We start from the raw sequence: 15990 nt of genomic DNA, 5'->3' as shown, positions 1-15990 counted from the left end.
TGGCAGATTTATGGGCAGCTAGCAATTTCCTCAGATTCGAACACAGAGCAAGTGTTGAACCTAATGGCTGCACTCTGGAATGATTACTGACAGACGATATCCCGCACAAGAAAGGAGAACCACCAGTCACAGGCAAACACGCCCGAGACCATGATGTGTGTGGAGAACCTGTCAGTTGGCTCCTTACGCTAAGTGGTGAAAACCAGGCTTTTTTTATGGAAAGTTGAATCTCTCCATATAATCTTAAAAACATGCTTATCATAGGCTGAACACCAGGTTTTTTTAAATTTATTTAATTTTCCTTGCTGAGCTATGTATTTTTGTTTGTCTAATACTTCACCTTGACGGCCATCACTAAAGGAATGCCCATGAAGAACTGAACTTAGAGCAGTATTTATGCATTTAGAGTAGTACTGAAGCGTTAAACGTGCATTCTGTTTCTTCTTTACAACTAACCTTCAATACCACTGTAATGGAGAAGCAGAGTTTATTGTAAGCTGAGCAAAAGGAGTGCATGAAACTTTCTCCACTGTTTGACCAAGAACCAAGGTAAAAGGAAAAGGAAAAAAAAAAAGATGTACAGCAATGTAGAGATAGGGAAGCCCGGTGTTTCTGAAATGACCAAAATTATGCAAATGATAAGCAATTCTGAATCTCTTTCATGCCCTTCCCTCCAGTTTTCATCATTATACTGTTTTCCGTATTATCCGATATTCTGAAGCAACCAAATAGCAGTCTACACCGGGAGAACTTGCTAGGGAAAACGACCTACTAAAAGTAAAGGCAAGACAACACTGTGACTAAGTGTTGTACCAACAGATCTTGCCCTTCTCTGTCTACATCGGACAGCCTTCCCTTGGCTTAATTCAGGAAGGATTTTGACTGTTATTGCTTCCAGTTGTTTTCATTCCAGAATGGATAGTGAATGGAAAAAGAAAGTAAAAACCAATTATCTCTCTGCAGTCCACCATAAAAGCAAATGATATCACTGGTTTGACAAATGTGCCAGACTCACTCAGTAAAACCAAAAGAACCTATTTTATTCTTGCTGTTCTGTAATAGGTTTATAGATTCCAGAAACTTATAGAAAAAGACAAACATTCAGACTCGAAGGCTCCCTAAAAATGACAAATTTTTTTGTGATGTGTGTAAGTCCAGTAAATACTGTTAATTTAATTCTCTTAGGCTTATAATCAACAGGACAGAAGAAAGTTTGTATGGAAAACTGCATCTTTGTAGGCATTTTCTTTCATAAAATAATCCTCTTAACCAATTTTTTTTCCCAACTGTTTGAGCAAAAATGAATTCTCAAGTGATTACTAACTTGAATTATGAGCATTCAAAGAAACTCCTCCATGATCTGAAAATGTTGGAAGCAAATCATAGTCACCTAACAAAATATAAAAATACACAGAGGCAGAAATATATCACACAGGGAAATAAATAATTCTTTGTGACTAATTCTTATGCTGTGAAATTAATTTAGATAACTCTGCTTTTAAAATGAAATCAGAGATATCCTAAAATATCATAGTGAATTAATAATCCAGAATTTTAGTAATATATCTGTTGGATGTTGTCCTAGCGGGTCATGTTGGAAAGCTCAGATCTTCAGCAAAAGGAAGTAACATAGGTAAAACGTAATTGCAACTCTGCAGGGGATTTAGGAATTGAATTAGACTATGTAGAATCTTAGCCAAAACCCAGCTTTCCTTTCTAATCCTGGTTCAGGGAAGAACAAAACTGACTTTTACAAGATCCCCAACGACCTCACAGATAATGTCCTTGATCGCCGTCCCGTGCAGTTTCTTGTTCTCACCTAACGTTTCTCTGCCTGACACATCATTTTGTCAAAGCAAATGTTTAAATAACTGTGACCAGCCACTCTTCTCTCTCTTAGGAGTGGTTTTTTTTTTCCCAACACCTTTTTTTCAGAAGTTGTGTTGCTTGGGGGAGCTCTGTGCAACACACACAGTGTTCTGTGACTGTTGTATTCTTACAGTTACAAACAGCTGTTGTGGAAGGCAAGGGATAGATTCTTGGGTTTTGGAGTATTTTTTGCAACGGATTTTCGTACACTGACAATTTTTCAGCAGGAAATGCCAAGTGAAGAAAGCTCCAGAGGATCCTAAAAGAGAACCAATTATACCCATTTCAAAACATCGTTTGCCACGCTAAAGAAACAATGGCTGACACAGGTATAGGAAGAGCGGTTTACAAAACCTACAGGATAAAACTTGGGTATCTGCACTGCATTATGTTTTGTTTACGATTTAGTCCACAGTGGGAATCCATTGTTTTTTGCCACGGAACACTGCAAAGGGAGACAGAAACTGAGTCATAGTATTTTGATTAGATAGAAACTGAATCACAGTATTTTGATTACAGTTACTCTTACATTTTTAAAATCTTGTATCTGTATGTAGAAATAGTAGCAAAGCAAAGAATAAATTTTAGAACACTCCGCTTAATATCATGCTCTGTTGTTGGTACTGTCTGGTTTACGAAACAAGAAGTTGGCACTGTCTGTTTACAAAACATTTTCTAGAGCAAGGCAGCTCTAGAGTAGAGTTGTGAATTTGTTTCAGTTCCAAAGCTAATACCTTCTGTTCACAGTCATGGTGGAGCACTACAGTTTTGGTTTTCATCTTTGGGAAGATTTCGGCAAATTTTGCTTTTGCAGTACCTATTTAGCAGTAGAGAGTATAGTGAAGCTTTAGATTATCCCATTCCATTCTCCAATGCTAATGCCAAGTCCCCAGCGTAACCTAAGCCTTTTGCTGACCTTTATGTTAACGCTAATCACTAAATAAATAAAGGAATTTATGAAGCACTCTTCAGGATGGTGTTTTCCCCATCATACTTCTGCCAAAATCCTCCTGCTCAGACTCCGAACTATGCAGCTACCTGGGCTGAAGACCTCAGCACCAGTTTTTGAAACACAGGTTCTGGCTTTTTATCATTTGCTGATAGAGCAAGGAAGGGATGGGGGTGGGAGATGGGAGCCATGGGACAGCAGAGTGCAGAGAGCTCTATTTTGAAGTGAAGTCTTCTTGGCCATCCTTTCCCATTCAGCTAAACACAGACAGTAAAACATTTCATAAAGTAAAAACAACTTGAAGTGAGGCGGAAAATCAATTTAAATTAGAATTATTTTTTTTTTAACAGGAGTTGAATCCTACATTTCGTATTCCTCTTCAGATTATATTGTGCTTACAGATGTCCAGGTAACAGAGATTTAATCTGTTAACAGAAATGGATGAAAAAGCAATTGGTTTGTATTTCATTTTAAACGTTGGATCTTCTGAGAGATATCTTTCCTCAGAAACCATCTTTCACTTTAATGAAAAATGTAATTTGTTTTTTAAAATTTGATTGTACTATGATAGATTGTATACAATACACTGTCTAGTATTTGTATCCTGTTCTGGCATGCTCTAGGTATATTATTTTATTATTTACATACGGTTTTTGTTGATCATTTCTGAAACACATTTCACTGATCCTCTGATATGCTTTTATCATTTGACTCTGTGAATGCAATTGTCAATAAGACTGTCTGGGTGTATCAAGACTACAAGGAAACTGAGAAATTGCCTACGTCTGCTATCAAGGTATTACATCCCCCCTTGCTAAGGTGAGAAACATATTCTTGCTTGATGCTTATACTCCACTTCAGAGGAACATACCTTCCACCCTCAAAAAATCAGAAATGTGCTGGAGAGAAGATGTTTTTTGGTTTGTTTGGGTTTTTTTTTGTTTTTTAAGCGCTGTTGTTGATCGGGGTCTAAGCTATGCCTCGCTGTCTGGACTGAAGGCTCACTCATCATTTGCTTTTCTTCCTTCCAGTGTCATTTTAAAACGTCATAATTTTCTACCTGGAACTAGATAAAAACTATCGAATGCCATCCAAAGTGACTCTCAAAGTGCAGGCCAGTTTCAGCAAGTGCATAACTAAACTCCAGCTGGGTATCTTCCTGCTGTCTGCCAGAAGTCTCCCTTCTCATCTGCCAAGCAGGTGTTCGGTTTGCTCACCTCCATGATAACGAATCAGACACCCAGTGTGCCCTCAGCTTGCCTCCCCATCATGCATATCTCGTGTGTCAGAAGATATTGAATCTGAAAAAAAGGTTATTTGGTGACTGCCTACTGCTGCACATTCAATGGAAAACCCAACTCTAAGAAAATGAGCCGGATTGCCGACATCAGAAAATGTGTGTTTATTTATCTTCTTGTAACATATTTTCACTCAGCCTCGCATGAAAATTCATTTGTGGCACTGATGTGGAAAGCAATATAGAAGTTGCCTATCTACTAGAAGTCATACTGTGGAAAATACACTGCCTCTCCAGGAATTTGTTTGTTCCAGGTCTGCAATAATGCCCAGGTTGAATGGTCAAAGCATTTTATCTCCGGCCTTATCTCAAAGACGTTGGTTAAAAACTTGCCTCAGGTGGAGTATCTGGGAACTTGATGAGAAATAATTTATGCCAGCAAAGCATCTTGTGTGATAAAGCATCTTGAACCTATTTGTTTACTCCTAGCTCTTTTCAGAGAGGAATTCAGTTTAAATCATTTACTGTTCTTCCCTTAGCTCAGTGTTGTTCAACAGCTATTTACAGCACATCTTTCCAAGGTGTTGAGTATCCTTGAGGAGGGATCACAAGGCTCAGTTATTGATGGAATGTACAAATGTTTCCACAGGTGACCTCTGTGAGAAGGCTTATTTGATATGGACCCATCTGTGGGCCCATAAACAACCAGAAAGGTGAGTGAGAGCATGTATTAAAATAACCAGGATGCAGGTACATTTAGGTAAGATTACTTAGGTGTAGATAAGATTGCTTAGATGTAAAAACAGCCAAGATAACAGAATTAATAGAAAATAATTCACAGTATAAAAAACCAGTATGGCTATGCTGTAAGGAGCAAAAATTACAGAGAAATGAGGAGATTTGGGAATAACACTCTGAATTACAATTATTTTACATCCAACATCCGAAAGATGCTTTGTTCTGGAATGATTATATATGCAGAAGTTGGCTTTTGAAAATACACTATGTCTGCTTGCCCTCTTTCTTTCATCTGGAGCTGGCTGGCTTGATTTCAGACTGGTTACTGCCAATTTATAAGTGTTGGTGAGCAGGGGTTCTGATCCAACATCAACGTGTAGTGAAAAGTATGACTCCGAATTGGACTACTTGCATTACAAAGCATGACATTACTCATCAGTTGCTAAGTTTTCTCAGTGACGTGTGAAAATACACCCAGGAAGCAGCAAGGCAGCCATGCATGCATTTCCAGACTGCATAAGGCGGATCCTTATACAGGTTGGTACTTGGAATGACATATGACGTGCTGTTTCATTAACTTGAAAATAAGTAAAATGGCCATTGAGTTTAAGGGTATCATATAAGAGAATAACCTGAGGAAAAAAAGGATTATGGGATGTAAAACAAAGGACACAAAATGACTTACCCTTATGTGAAAGGAAGTAGGTATTTGGAAATGTCGTATAAAGTCATATAGTGAACATAGGAGAAATAATGTCCTGGAGACAAGAGGACATTGCCGAGGAGCAATTTTATCCACCAAACCACATCTAATATCCACGCAGTTTTTAGGTGGCTCTAAATTACTTTGTGCAACTGGTCTGGTAATGCTTGAATCATGAGGCAAAGGACTGCTAGGGGAAGAAGTGCTCCTTGTTTTAAATTTAAGGAGTAACAGATTATAAAGCAAGGTCTTCATACTGCCTAACTTTATCTTCCTAACCTTGGAGAAATATCTGCATAGACTTTGTATGATAGCATTAACGGAGAGATAGAGAGATGACAATCCTTCAAACAAGTTATTTACAGGAGGGAGGAAAACTTTCCTCCTTGGCACTTTAAGGAACATGCATTACCTCCCTGGTGAATAGACTCTGGTACCAACCAAAGATACGTGGCACTACCATGCTCAGGTCTCATTACAGCACATCAGTAGCAATGTTTTGGAATCGAAGTACTTGACCTGCTCACCCAGGAACAAAAGCTCAGTATCTACTTTCTTGCGCCCCCCTGGGATGGCTGACTTTAAAAGTGTTGCTCCCAGCATAAGGCGTAACTTACCCAAGAAGCCAAAGGGCTGAAACTGCAATGCAGAGTTGTTATGGACATTTTTTTTTTTTTTTTTTTTTTTTAAGGAGAACACTGGGCATGACACCGACAGAGAAGCCAGTGAAGTTAGGTGTCCACTCTAGGAATGAGAACGGCAGGTCTGGGAAGACTTCTTCCACTTAGAATCTGCACGCTTTGCATGAAGGCTATGATTTGTTAGGGTGCACTAAAACTCTTCCACAAATACGTAAAGAAAAAAATCTTTTCCGCAGGAGGGAGTTTCTGCTCATGCTAACTGCCCTGGTAAATATGTGAGACAAAACCCAGAATTTGTGTCAGTCTCTATTGCTTCTTCCTCCCCAAATATCACCCTTACAATTTCTTGCAAAAGACAATGAGACCGTGGAAGGATACATATGAAAATTTGCCCATCTCTTTTAAACCTCAGCAGAGCTTTCTACTATTGCATGTTGTCATGTTTTCAAAAACCTGGGCAAATAATGATCTGAAATTTGATGAAATTAAATAGCCTATTTACAGAATAGTCGTGCGTGTTGCTTACCTGTTATGCTACTCGCAAGAAACAGGCATTTAGTAGCATCAAAGAGTAAACAGAAAGATAAAGTAAGTTTTCTATTCTGACATGCCTGATTCTTCTGACAAATTAGTATCATTGTATTCTCCTGTGAATCCATTCTGGAAACAGTATGTTCTTAAATATTAAAGTGAAAATGTCAGATAAATAAATAATGAATACATAAAGTTTTCCCAAGCTAGCCCAGAACCATGTGTTTTGAAAGCTAATGCTGACAGAGGATGCACGATGCTGTGAGGTATGCGGTAACTTGCCTTTATTCTTCCATTCACACTATGTTCATCTGGAAACCTACTGTATTGGGCAAAGTCTACTGTGCTGACTCAAGTTAAATTCACAGTTGCCTCTTGATATATCACAATATGTCATTCAGTAATCCCACTGAGGAAAATGTAATTACCATGCAACATGTGCTGTCTTGGGATTTCTCACTAGGTAAGTAAGGAATAAATTCCTGTCAGTACTGCAGGAATACTGTTGTAGAGATGTAGGAACAGACCAGCTGGGTCATAAGCCACGATGCTGTGTTGAAATTACTGGTCACAGGGGATATATTCTTTTCTTAGCTGCCTTTTCTTTCCATCTGAGTATGCAGAAACTTGCCCACTGTCCAAATGAACTCTAATACAACACATTTAATTCTCATAATACCCCTGTGGGTAGGAATCATAACAGAAGAGGAACTGAGAGCCAGAGGAATTGCTGTGTGTCCAGACTCGTGCAACAAAAAAATAATCCAGGTCAGGAACAGAAATTGACCCTATGATTCTACCTAGGACCTCACCCTTGACACTGTTGTCTTTTCTTCTATAATGCAACAATATATACCCGCTGTAGGCACTGATAGGCACTGAACATAGAGTGAAATCTAAGGTGTCTGCACTGGCCTCCAAAATCCTTTCCAAGCGTGTCCCAAGCCAGCTGCATCGCTGCCTTTTCCTTTGGAATTGGGACCTCCCTTCACAGCTTTATTCTGCCACTACAATGACTGTTATGATCGCTGGGAGGAAGAATGATTAACACCCACATACTTCCCCAATTTCATCATTAATTCAAGGCTCCTATTGTGGGCCTACTCTGATTTCTTAATTTAAAGACAAATATATACAAATAAACTCAAAGTTAGTTGATCGCTCATAGCTACAGAGAACAGAAGAGATTCTCACTTGTGACTTCTAAAGCTTGCATGTCATTCCCACAATGTAGTTGTGGGTGGGAATAATAAAAAAGAAGATACCTAGGTAGCTGTTCGCATTCATTTTGTTTCCACTGGAGCTCGCTCAGTGTAGATTAAGGAGACTGAGATCTCAGATTACTGTCAGAAAGACTGATAGCTTCTTATACCAACATTTAAACGTTAGGTTAGGATGGATGAATATAGCAGCAGGAAAATTGTAAAAAAACTGCAAGGAAAACCAAGTTGTCTGCAAGCCAAGACTCTGGAACAACAGAGAATACATTCCTGGGAGGATAAAGGGCTTCTTATTTTAAGAAAAAAAGCTTGCTCATTTTCATTTGTATGCATTTTGCTATTGAGATCTTCTCAGAAGCTTTAGCATAGAAATTAAGCATTTTGAAAAGTTTTTCCTTGATGTCGGTGTGCATTCAGGACAATTCAGTTTGTCTTGTGTTTACAAATGTTACAGGCAGCGTTTTTACAAGAAAATGCAATTACTACAGGAAAGTATAATCAACTTGAATAAGGTCAGTCTGATTCATTACTGATGCATTCTCAGTGATTTCAGTGGAACCTAACCAAACCAAAGGACGATGTGGGCTGAACACTTCTGTGCTCCATGTGATCCAGAAGAGCCCTCTGGAGCTTATATTCAGCGGAAGAACAGCTAATAGATGGGAATAACTTTTTCCCTATCTAGATTTCAAATATATCTATTTTTCTTCTACATAATTTCTGTAAAAGATGACTCAAGAGCAGATGGATATAGGTAAATATTAGTTAATTAAAGAATTTCAACCAAAGTGTATTTGTTCCAAATCGGGTTTGGCTTATTAGTGCCTAAAGTTTTCCCAGGTCCCTGCTCCAGAGTTCTTGAATATTGCAATGTGTTATGGTAATCATTTCTGTAACTGGAAGGCATGGGAAATACTGACTTTCCATTTGCTTGCACTATTAAGTGCAAAATTATGCATCCTAATGAGTGTTTATTGGATTCATGTTTTCAGTACAGAGCTCCGTATTTTTTAATCCCTTTCCACAATATTGTGCTGAACTCTCCATCACTGTAATCATTTGAATGAGAAAAAAACCCACAGCAACTAAGGAACAAATACAGCAAACCTGAAACTTATAAAAAATGTTGACATATAAAAAATTTGAAATTTATAAAAAATGTAAGAGGTTCTGTGTAGTCCTATGAAAACTAATCTAAACCACATTATTCCCATTTTAAATATGGTGAAAAGAATTAGCCATCTGTCATGACAGCAGCGTGACCTGATGGGCCCTGCAGAGCAGCAGTGAGATCAGCGGGGTCCCTGCTGAGCCAGAAGTCCTCTCCTGCAGCGTCAGGTGCTGACGTTGTTCCCTGAAACAACAGGTTGTCGTCAGCAGGTCCTCTTGCACTTGTTCTCTGTGATCTGGAGCGCCTGGATTTCCAAATACAAGCTGTACAAAAGTCCCTAAAAACATCAGGTCCTGCAATAAACCCATGTAATACGCTCGCCTAAATAATACATGTCTGAATCATCTGCAGATGATTGAAGTTTAATATTTAATCTTTTCTTTAAAAGAAGTATTTGTTTCCAATAAAATAGTAGCTTAATAGCTATCCTGCTGTGGGAGGAGGGAAGGTATAAGCAGAAGTATTACCTCAAGAGAAAGAGTGACTTGTAAACCAATTTAAAAAAAAAAGTCAATTTTCTCTTTCCTTTTGAGAAAGAAAAATAACTTTTAAATTGGACAACTTAATGAGTAGTGTTCCTGGGTGGTCCTTTGTTCTGTGTTACCCTCTGAGAGGAGGAAGCAGTTCAGGAGTTGACCTATTATTTTAATTGCTTCTGTCTTCTGCAGATGTGAAAAGCAAACACTTGATACCGAGGACACTGCTGGCTGCTCTGCTGCTCTTTGCCAGTGCTGCACTTGCTCTTAATGACGACCTGAAGAATTAATACTAAAACCTCTTTAAAAGTAATTTACGGTATGTATTTAATGTCTATTTTTTGACTAACTGGAGTGCTTACAGGTACTTTGAAGGCACTAAAATAAAATAAAAAAATTACAATCCACAGTGTTTCATAGTGGGTGGTGTAACAATACTGTACCCGTGTCACACTGCAAGATGTCCAGAGGCCAGCAGTGACAGTGCAGTATCCTGTTATTCATGAGAACAGACTTGACTCACGCTGTTTCTGTCTCCTCTTGCCTACTCCTGTTCCGGAAGCTAGAGCAGTATTACTTACAAAGCATCCCTGTTCCTGTAAAAGATTAAGGAGATCAAACCCAGAGAAGGACAGGGGTTGGACATGGGCCACGTTTCCCTGTTTTGTCTCTGGCAGTGATATTTCCCTGGTGCCATCTAAAGGGCAGAACAGTGTAAACTGCATCTAGGATTATAGGGTTCTGGGAAAAGAACAGTGTAAGATTTCTGTTGCAGTATGTTTTCAGTATTGGTGTGATGAAAGATCCACTGGGATGAGACACTCAAGAATGAGGTGGAATTTTTTAGCTTGGTATTTGAAATTGACTCGCTGAATTGATCCAGTGCAAAAATTTCCTCAAAGAGCAATTTTCTCTGATAGACCATGTCATATTGGTGAGAAGAGACAGGATGATTGTTGTGAGTTGAACGGTTACTGCTTTGTTATGTTTGTCTTTATATTTTCCTGAAGTATGCTAGCCCTTCTCATCATCTGCTCTGAGCTCACTCTGAGTTTCTACTAGGAATAGTGAGAAGGAAAAATAGTATTATCTGGAATATAAATATTCCCTAAGATCTCAGAAATTCATACCACTAGTGTGCTTCTGGAATACAAACTTATTTCTCTTGACAGTGGCAACTGAAAAGATCTATATTCAGGATTCATTTCCAATTGACACCACAACGGCACTGTATTTGTTCCCTATTAGTTCAGGAATCCAGGAAACTTTTAACAAGCTGTGAAGTCTGTCATTGCAGATTTGATTCCCATCATGTTACTGATGTTTTGCAGCTTACTTCATTTCTCCCTAGTTGGTCCTGGCACAGTGGATAAAATAAACCCAGAATTTACAGGTGGCTGTTAATCCCAGGTTTTGTTTCCTTCATAGGAAGCCAGTGACCGAGCTGCACTGCCTGTGAAATGCAATGTATGGGTGAAGCCTCTGAACCTCATCCATTCCTCTCCTTGACCGGTGCATTGGTATTCAGAGTGAATGGCTCACAAAACAACTGGTTAAAGAAAGAATAAATCATTGTGGAAGAACACAAGGTGGGAGGGTATCATTCAAGGCTTGGTTATTCTTTCAAGTTGAAGAGTAATGACACAGAAAATTACAAAGAAACAAAGGTTTAAAAGTGATGTAAATCACAAAGCTGGGCTGCTCCCGCAAACTGCTGAGCTGGTAAAGCTAATATGCACTAAATTTTACTAGTATAAGAAATTTTATCCATGAGCATACTCATTGAAACCAATGGACTATCAGCATCTTAGTTTTCCTGGACAGGACCAGAGTCCTCATTGCGTTGTGGGAATTAGTACTGCCTAGAAGTTCCTGAGAGACCCAAGCAGGAACATATCTACCTGCAGCAGACTGCTACTCATTCTACTTCAGCTATGCTTAAGAGTCTTTTCAGGTTAAAAATATGCTGGGGAATTAATTGTACTCCTCTTTTAATATGATTAAGATCCTGAACAATATTTAGACACCATGTATCTGTTTCAACAGTTTTAACTTTGCTATCTCTTCAGTTCTTTCTACAGGCAATTAAAAAAGACATGACTGAAATTCCTCCCATCTCAGCCAAATGGATTGATGAATTTTAATGGAGAACATTTATCCCAACCTTTAATTAAGTTTGGCAGTCTGAAATCATTAATCTTTGCCTTGAAACTATGTACGCTATCATGAGCATTTAAAACCTTACAACTCAAACTTGCTATAGGGTGGATGTCTGTGTCATAATGCGGCTTTCTAGAAGCTGCCTTTGTGCCTTTTAAATTACCTTTCCATTCTTCATGACATAACACAAACCATCAAGCATTTGCCCCAGCAGAGGATGAAGCAAACCTCAGTGTGACACTGCTTTGGCCAAAAGCAACCTTTCAATCTTGAAAGGATATTGTAAAGGTTGACAGGCAAGAAATCTAATCTACCCTCTCCAGCCCACGTAAATCTTAATACAGAGCTATAGCTTAAAGAAAGAATGGAACAAACTGCATTATCTGGTGTTATTCTGCTAGATTGTTCAGTGACTGCTACTACAGATTTCCTTGTGAACATATTTGCAGTAGTTTAGCCGTTGGGGTGGAAATAATGTCATTTTAATATGCTTTTTGGAGCACTGCCAGAGCTACAGGCGGTATTGTATGTGAGGGAAGAGGAATTCTACAAGCATGAAGTGCATGTCTTGAGATCCAGAATTCTTTTTCTAGGAGAAAAAAAAAGGGGGGGGGGAGTCTCAAAGAGCATTAAAGTATAAAATCTTTCTGGTAGACATCTTGGATTCTTTCATCACCCTCAAGAAGCCCTTACAGATAGGTTTTTTTTTCATGCTTCACTTAGATGGATGGGAGATGAGACACCCCAGAGAACTCTTCCCAGCAGCTGCTGTTTGGAATACAGCAATCAACAAAAGACATCAGCTGGGGATACTTCTGAATGATGGTAATCTCTGGGTTTGGTTTAACAGTTTCAGCTGTTGTCCCATGGTACTCGGCATCCTGTGAACAGGAACAAGTCTTTCTGGTGCTAGCTTTGGAGCTTGTTACTGTTCCTCCCCTGAGGCTAGGACCTTTTCTCACCTCAGGGTGAACTGGTGTGTGACGGTTCCCTCTCTTGATTGCACAGCTTCAGCTCCAAGTCTGTACTGAACGGCAGTTAGAAGAGGACAGTCAGAACAGCCTAGAGGAGTTAAGGAATACTTTTCAGGCAAAGACTACAAAGTAAAGCTGATTTAAAAAAAAAAAAACCCCACTAAGTTTTGCAGACTCTTGAAAGGTATCCCCTAAATCTCCTTATGAAGAAAAATGCCTAGTGTGAAAGATTCTGATATTCTTTCCAGAATCAGAAGTAAAAAGGCAATGCAACTGGGGAAAAATGAAAACACAAGTTTTTAATTAAGTCCCTGCCCTGTTGTACACACACAAGAAAAGAAAGGTCTTTCAGGTTCCTGGAAAAATATAAAATTTAATTTTATGGATTTATTTTATCTTTTTAGAGAGTGCTTAAGTTCAGGGAATGGGTCTTTTGTGTGAATTGTTGACTGTTCCATTATTAAAGAATCATTTGGGACTCAGAATCATTTGGAACTCACAAAAGGTTTGTGCCACTGAACTGTTGCATGCTAACAGACCACAAGCTGGAAGTTTCCAGTGGTCACAGCACAGCCATGTTGTTCAATGTGGGTGTGCCAAACAGGCAATGCTGGGGAAAACCTTGGATTTTCTTATCCACATAATTGATAGGCGCATCTCACTGCAGGTATACACCTTATTTAATGAAATCCTAGACACCCCAAACTGGGTGCTAAAGCTTCCACTAAACAGTGGGAGGGTGTCACCCCTCCCATTTCATATATACCACTGCCCACCACTGTGATAGGATTAACTGTAGACTTCAGGAACCAGACCTGGCTGGAGAAGAGTTTTAGGGCATGATAAGAAAATGTGCGGTTCTTTCCTTTGCAGGTGGTCACTTGCTCACTCCAATGAAAGAGATTTTTTACTGTTCATCACAGTAATACCATCATATTTCAGACTTGCAGTTGTTTTGAGTTGTTTTTTTTTTTTTTTAACTCCATGCTCAGAAGAAACAAGAAGGTAAGAAGCAGCTTACCAAGAAAGTGATGTTAAAAATTCAACTGATTCTAGTATAATTTTCTGTCCTTTGCGCTCTTCTGTTGCATTCCTAGAATAGGTTTTAAACAAATGGGAAGTGTGACCTCTTTATTTCTTGTTTTCAGAAATGTGAACTCTGCACAGGTTATATTATCTGGCTGGACTACAGATGTGTCAGGATGCCCTGTGGTGTCAGGTGTAAAATCTGGGCTAAAAGATGAAATACACAGGTCAGAACTGAGCTTATCAGCTCTTGAGAAAAGGTGGAAAGTAAAGGTAAGCCAGCTGCAGTGACTAGAAACAGAAACAATTGAGGGAGTCAGGAGAGTTGTCCTTGTGAGAAACTGAGTTTAACATTAGATAAAAGAATTACATCTTTTCTATGAAAGGTGTTCATAGCTACTTTATTTAAACCTTGAAATTGGGTAAGTATTATGCCTGTCAGGCTAATAAGAAAATTTGGAATACAGCTTGTATCAACTCTGAAGCTGGTCTCAGGTTAGTTTAACTTTTGAAAAATTAAGATATACGCACTTTCTGCATCACATGAAACAAGGTTTAAGTTATTGCTTTATTTTTTTTGCCTACTTGTTACTTTTGTTGAAGAACCGCTTATTCATGTAGTCAAATGAAAAATAACCCAACAAAACATTCAATAATGGTGACCCAGCCGTTTAACCTCAAGCTGCCTATTTCTACATTCATTCCGTGTTTTACTCTTTAATATAATTACTCCTGTTTGGAATAGACAGTGATGAAATGATCTGACCTTTATGTATTATTACTTGATTAGTTTTTCCATATTTGCTGGAAAAAAATAAAATCAGCTGCTGAACATTCTTATTAATATTAATTTCGAGTGCTTTTTCATGTCCTTCCTGCTCAAGAGAGTTGCCATATAACAGAAAAGTACTCCTTTCCTCTTCTGCACTCCAGCTAAGCAAATTTTAATTAATAATTATTGAGTTTTATGTCTTTTTTTAAAAATCAGTTTAATCTGTATGAACATCTTCAGGCAAATACATTTAGACCAAGGATCTGCATTTATTATCATTGTGACTACCCTGATCACTTCTGTTGCCTCACTGGCTGAGGAACCAGACTTAAGATTAAAAAATGAGAATTGGCTGCTGGGATGCAAAGAGCTACAGAGATGGGGTTCATAATGCTGATTTGGTTCCATAGCGCAGAGTTTGTTTCCTAGATTGAGATTCACAACAGCCACCATGCTAAATTCTCAGATGCGTAATCCAGACAGGGAAAATGGGCAAGATGATGCGTGAAACTCTGGCTGTGTCTATAAACGTAGCTTAAGCCTCCCTCAGTCAGCAAAAAGTGCCTTAAGATAACCTGCATCATAACCATACATCATAGTCTCTCTACCACTTCTAAAACTGAGGTCCAGTGCACGAGCACTGGCCTGCCAGGATTAATGGGCAAGCTTCCAGTGCCTTGGTTCGAAGCCTTACCCGGCCTGAGTGTTTAAACCCACAGATTTAGCTTCTCTTGACCAAATGCCTACCAGCGTAGGATGCCACAGCCACCTGGGCTGGTGTCAGCCCTAAAGTAAGGGGAATCTCTTCTGTTCTTCTAGGCCCTAGAGGCATCTGTATCCTTGCCTTGGATTTACAGACGAATTTTAAAACTCATATGTATATATATATTTTGTCAAGTTCATCTTGTGGGATCGTCCCAGAACTCTTGAAATTAGGCACAGCTGACTATTGGTGAATGTTTATTAATATTAAGGGGAGTTCTGCCTCCTGAATGTGTTAACCAATTATTATTTTATAAAATAGAATAATTCAGCTATGAAGTCATACCAGGTTGCTCAGTGCTTGATCCAGTCAGGTCCTGCAGACCAGCAAGGATGGGGACTGTACAACCTAACCTCCCTCGGCATCCTGCTTCTCTCCTGGACTGTCCTCAAGAGGTAAAAAACCCTTTTGCTTACCTCTCATCTGAATCTCTTTTGTTTCACCTGATGTTTGTCATCTCTTGTCCTCCCACCATGTTCCGCTGAAAAGCCTGACTCCATTTTCTCCCTAACCTTTCCACAGGTCCTGGGAAGCTGCCTCTGAAGCCATCTCTTTCCAGGCTGAACAAGCCCTGCTCCCATAGCCTCTCCTCCCAGAGCAAGGGCTCCAGCCACAATCAGCTTGGTGGCTCTCTATTGAACTTCCTTCTGTTTAACACCCTTCTTGTGTTGGCTGGGGGACAAACTCAAAACTGGATGCAGTACCTAGATGGGGACTAGTGCATCCCAAGTAGAGATAATCAGTTCCCTCAACTCACTGG

At 39.1% G+C, this 15990-nt stretch overlaps 1 protein-coding gene across 3 annotated transcripts in view; it reads right to left on the bottom strand.

The window, feature by feature from the left end:
• GABRB1 (gamma-aminobutyric acid type A receptor subunit beta1) overlaps positions 1-15990 on the bottom strand; it is a 144471-nt gene that overhangs the window by 123485 nt on the left and 4996 nt on the right. The gene's annotated exons all lie outside the window — the stretch shown is intronic.

Source organism: Larus michahellis, chromosome 5, assembly GCF_964199755.1.
Source record: "Larus michahellis chromosome 5, bLarMic1.1, whole genome shotgun sequence".
Taxonomy (NCBI): Eukaryota; Metazoa; Chordata; class Aves; order Charadriiformes; family Laridae; genus Larus; species Larus michahellis.
Note: the sequence above shows the minus strand (reverse complement) of the source record. Positions and strands in the feature narration are given on the sequence as shown.